This window comes from Ceratotherium simum, chromosome 7, assembly GCF_057802395.1.
Source record: "Ceratotherium simum simum isolate JZ-2026a chromosome 7, ASM5780239v1, whole genome shotgun sequence".
In the NCBI taxonomy this organism is placed as follows: Eukaryota; Metazoa; Chordata; class Mammalia; order Perissodactyla; family Rhinocerotidae; genus Ceratotherium; species Ceratotherium simum.
In genome coordinates, this window is record NC_141906.1 from 3,605,599 (window position 1) to 3,611,426 (window position 5,828).

A 5,828-nucleotide genomic window follows, 5' to 3' on the forward strand; every position below is an offset into this window, starting at 1 on the left:
CACTATACAGAATTAATCCCTTTTTTAGAAACACTATTTTCCTTTTTGAAGTCTAAGGTAGTAATTTTCAGATAGCTCTGAGGTCTGCTGATCTCAGTTAACTGCTGATACCAGTTAAAATCATGACTGAAATAAATCTAAAGATGAAGACCTAAACTTGAATAAAAGAAAGCGTTATAAGAGAATCTACTCTCTTAATTTCCCTAAAAAAATGCAAAATTTACATTTCCTCATCCTTCACTGTTCAGTGAGAAAAGAGGAATACCTTAGTCTGAGAGGAAAATCTTTTGAATATAAAATTCATGCCAATAGAACAATAATTTACATTAAGTAAGATTAACATTATCAAAAGGTGACGATTAAATGTTAGTTTTTAAAATGTGATATAAAGATCATGCTGTATCATCCCTAAGAAATCATCCAAAACAAAAATAAGAGGAAGAAATAGAATTGCAGTTTTCATCTTTAATGAAACTAAAACAAATTTCTAACCCTCAATATATGGAAAAGGGTTGCAAATGCAGTGAATGTCGGACAGGTAAGAAAATTATCTGCAGCTGCAGATTTCAGGGGAAAAAAGTCATCAGAACATAATTCTCCAAAGTAGTTGACACACTATGAGGGGACGTAAGTAATGACTCCTTGTTTTACACAACAGGAATGAAACTTATCAGTCAGCAGTGAAGTCCTCACAAGACCCAATTTGGTGCCACCTTAAGGCATAGGGAGATGGGCTGAACGAAAACTCATAGCTGCTCCTACCATTTGCCCAAAACTGTCCACAGAGTGGAGAGTAGATGCTCTGTGAGCATGGCTGCCAGTATCTCTGGACTTAGTTGACAGAAAGGCTTCAAGAACTTCCTCACAGCCAATGCTCTGTGATGGGGAAGTCAGGTTTAAATACTTCCTAGCATAGAACCCAGTCCTGGCTTTGAAACAACACAAAAGCCAGCCCCATGCTGCCTCTAAGACAGACACCTAAGACAAAGCAACTCAGAACGACTGAAAGCAAAAAGCGTATCTAGAAAATATAAATTGAACAAAGCATGGGTTACCCTTAATATCAGTCAAATTTGAGTTCAAGGCAAAGAGTAAGAAGCAAGTCAAAGAAGGTTTCTGGAAAACAGTAAAGAGTACAGTCTCCAAGAGTTTTAAATATTTATTAAGCAACATAAAGTCAAGATACTCAAAATAAAAACTCAAGAAATACAAGGATAATAGCCAAAAGTACATTAGAGTAGGAAAATTTAATTTACCTCTGTTCGTCTGAGATAGATCAATGAGACAAAATGTGAGTAAAAAACTGGACGATCAATAACAGAATACATAAGTAAATGTGAAAAATTTATATAACCTTAAAACAAAGGCCTCATTTTAAGTGCTCATGGAATATTCACTCACACGCACACAAAATTTGCTTATATATTAGTTATCAAAAAAACCCTCAAAATATTCCAAAAAGAAAATAGAACTAGAACTAACAACTTACAAAAAAAAGAAAAAAAAACCTCGGGGCTGGCGCAGTGACACAGTGGGTGGGTTTGCACACTCTGCTTTGGCGGTCTGGGGTCCTCAGGTTTGCATCACGGGCGCGGACCTAGCACTGCGCATCACAGGATGCTGTGGTGGCATCCTATGTATAAAGTGGAGGGAGATGGGCACAGATGTTAGCTCATGGCCAATCTTCCTCAGCAAAAGAAAAAGAAAATCTTAATTAATCATTAAATTACAAACCTAATAACAAGAACAACATACTATATTGAAATTTTATTATTTTTTAAACAACTCTTTGATCAAAGGGAAGCTAAAAATTACAATTGTGCCATATTTAAAAATAATTATAATGAAATAATAAATATCAAAATATTTGGGTTATAGCTAAAGAAATGTGAGAAGAAAATTCATAACCTTAAACGGTTATACTTATACACAGTATAGAGTAAAAATAAATAAAATAATCATCCAAATCAGGATATTCCAAGTAGAACAACACAGTAAAATTAGAGAAAACAAAGTGAAGGCATTAAATAACACCAAAAATTCACAAATTAAGAAACAGAAAATACAACATACCTAATAATTTTTCTTTGATAAAAAAATACTTTCCCTAACCTAAACAAAAAATAGAGCAAACACAAACGCATAATATAAATAATGGGAGAAAACCACAAGTATAGAGAAAATTAAGAGAGTCATAGGGGACTAATTTATAAACTAAATATAAGTAAATTTTATAACATAGATAATTTCCTAGGGAAAAATAATTACTAAAAGTGACTCCATACTTAATTCCATGGGAAAATAGAAGTGTCAAAGAGCAACAGCACCTCCAACATACCCCTGCAAATCAGGGCTAGATGGTCATACAGAAGAATTCCACCTATTATTTAAAGAACAATTAACTTCAAAGCCATTTCTAGAACATAGAAAAAGAAGTGACTCATCATCCATTTGGTTTTTATCAAACTAGGATAACATTAATATGAAGACCATAAAAAGACAACTACAAGGAAATCGCATCTGTTAATGTCAATATTAAAGTCCTAAAATGCTGACAAACAGAATCCAACAGAACATTAAAAGATTAACACAATGCTCACTTCAGCAGCGCATATAATGAAATTGGAACGATACAAAGAAGATTAGCATGGCCCTTACACAAGGTTGACATGAAAGTTTGTGAAGAGATCCGTAGTTTTCACTTACAAGTGAACTCCATAAGGCTAACAGTGGATGTCTCAGCAGAAACCTTGCAGGCCAAGAAAGAGTGGGATGATACATTCAAAGTGCTGAAAGAAAAAAACTGCCAAACAAGAATACTTTACCCAGCAAAAATGAAGGAGAGATAAAGACTTTTCCAGACAAACAAAAGCTGAGGGAGATCATCAACGCTAGACCTGCCTTATGAGAAATTCTGAAAGGAGTTCTTCAAGTTGAAATGCAAGGACACCAATTAGTAGCATGAAAACATATGAAAATAAAAAACACATTTGTAAAGGTAAGTATATAGTCAAGTTAAGAATCCTCTAATACTGTAATATTATGAAGTATTAATCACTTAACTCTAGTATAAAGGTTAAAGGATAGAGTATTAAAAATAACTATAGCTTCAAAAATTTGTTACTGAATACATAAAATAAAGAGATGTAAATTGTAACATCAAAAACATAAAATGTGGAAGGGGAGTAAAAGGGTAGAGTTTTTGTATGCAATCAAAGTTAAACTATCATCAGTTTAAAATAGACTGTTATGTCTATAAGATGTTTCATGTAAGCCTCAGGATAACGATAAAGCTAAAACCTATAGTAAATACACACAAGATAAAGAGAAGAGAATCAAAACAAACCACTATGGAAATCATCAATTCACAAAAGAAGACAGCAGGAGAGGAAGAATGGAACAAAGGGACTATAAAACAGAAAGAAAACTATTAATAAAATGGCATTAGTAAGTCCTTACCTATCAATAAGTATTTTAAGTATAATTGAATTAAATTTTACAATCAAAAGGCATAGAGTGACTGGATGGATAAAAAAGCAAGACCCAACTATATGCTGCCCACAAGAGACTCAGTTCAACTTTAAGGACGCAAAAAGGCTCAAAGTGAAGGGCTTGAAAAAGATGTTCTATGCGAATGGAAACTGAAAGAGAGCAAGGATAGCTACACTTATATTAGACAAAATAGTCTTTAAGTCAAAACCGTAAAAGAGACAAAGAAGGTCATTATATAATGATAAAGGGGACAATTCCTCATGAGTTTATAAAAATTATATATATTTTAAGTAACACTTACAATCAGAGCACCTAAATATACTAACAGATCTGAAGGGAGAAATAGATGACAATACAATCACACCTGGGGACTTCAATATCCCACTTTCAACAATGAATATATCATCCAGACAGAAAATCAATAGGAAAACATTGGACTTGAACCACACTTTAGACCAAACAGACCTAACAGATATATATAGAACGTTCCATCCAATAGCAGCAGAATATACAATTTTTTCAAGTGCACATGAAACATTATCCAGGATAGATCACATGTTAAGTCACAAAACAAGTCTTAGCAAATTTAAAAAGATTGAAAATCATATCAAGTATCTTTTCTGACCACAATGGTATGAAACTAGAAACCAATAATGGGAGGAAAACAGGAAAACTCAGAAAAATGTGAAAATTAAGCAACACACTCCTGAACAACCAATGGGTCAAAGAGGAAATCAAAAGGAAATAAAAAAATATCTTGAAACTAATGAAAATGGAAACACAACATATCAAAACTTATGGGATGTGGCAAAAGCAGTTCTAAGAGGAAATTTTATAATGATAAATGCCCACATTAAGAAAAAGAAAGATCTCAAATAAACAACCTAACTTTATATCTCAAGGAAGTATGAAAAGAACAATCTAAGCCCAAAGTTAGTGGAAGAAAAGATATAAGAAAGCAGAAATAAATGAAATAGAGAATAGAAAAACAGTAGAAAAGATCAAAGAAACGAAGAGTTGGTTTTTTGAAAAGATAAACAAAATTAACAAACCTTTACCTAAACCTACCAAGAGATAAAGAGGGAGACTTCAAATAAATAAAATTAGATATGAAATAAGACATTACAACTGATACCATACTAATACAAAACTTCATAGCAGACTACTATGAACAATTATACGTCAACAAATTGGATAACCTGGAAGAAATGTATAAATTCCTAGAAACATGCAACCTGCCAAGACTGAATCATGAAGAAATAGAAAATCTGAATGGACTATAATAAATGAGTAAAGAAGTTGAATCAGTAATCAAAAGCCTCCCAACAAAGAAAAGTCCAGGACCAGATGGCTTCATTGGTGAATTCTACCAAATATTTAAAGAAGAATTAATTCTAATCCTTCTCAAAGTCTTCCAAAAAATTTAAGAGGAGAGAATACTCCCAAATTCATTTTAGAAGGCCAGCATTACCCTGACACCAAAGGCAGATAAGGACAATACAAGAAAATAAAACTACAAGTCAATATCCCTGATGAACATAGATTCAAAAATTCTCAACAAAATACAGCACTGTATTGTATACTTGAAAGTTGCTAAGAGAGTAGATCTTAAATGTTCTCATCATAACAACAACAACAACAAAAACATGGTAATTTGTGAAGTGAAGTATGTGCTAACTATACTTATTATAACTTATTATCGTATTCATTTCACAATATATATGTGTATCAAATCACATTGTACACCTTAAACTTGTGCAATGTTATATGTCAATTATACCTCCATAAAGCTGGCAGGGAAATGTTTAAGAAACCATGATCAACAACACTGTATTTATCCCAGGAAAGCAAAGAGGGTCCAGTATTAGGAAATCTGATTATGTAATTCACCATATTGATTCATTTAAAAGGAATATCCCAAAAACACCACCAAAGATGCTAAAAATATATTTGATAATGTTTAAAACATATATATTTGAATTTAATCAAAAAGGAATAGAAGGATACCTTCTTAATATGATATGTATATATGTATCTTATTCCCAAAACAAGGATCATATTTACTGGTCAGGCTCTAGCAGTATTCTCTTTAAAATTCAGGGAGAAGAAATTTTGCCCACTACTATTGAACATTTTTCTAGATAAAATATGGAAGAATATATAATGGGTTGTTAATATTGGTTATTTGGAGTGGAGAGAGGCTGTGGAACAAGAGAGACAAGAAAGGGCAAAAAGAGCCAAGCAAATAGGAAAAAAAATAAGAAAAAAACTTACGAGGAACATGGATATCATTATCTTTATGTATTTATGTATCAGCATATCTGTGTACATGCATA

At 32.5% G+C, this 5,828-nt stretch overlaps 1 non-coding gene across 1 annotated transcript; it reads left to right on the plus strand.

Moving 5' to 3' along the window:
• Nucleotides 1-2,592: 2,592 nt before the first annotated feature.
• On the plus strand, nt 2,593-2,699 carry LOC147916532 (U6 spliceosomal RNA). The gene has a single exon (XR_015552825.1). It is a non-coding gene; the product is annotated as a U6 spliceosomal RNA (small nuclear RNA).
• The last annotated feature ends 3,129 nt before the right edge of the window (nt 2,700-5,828 follow it).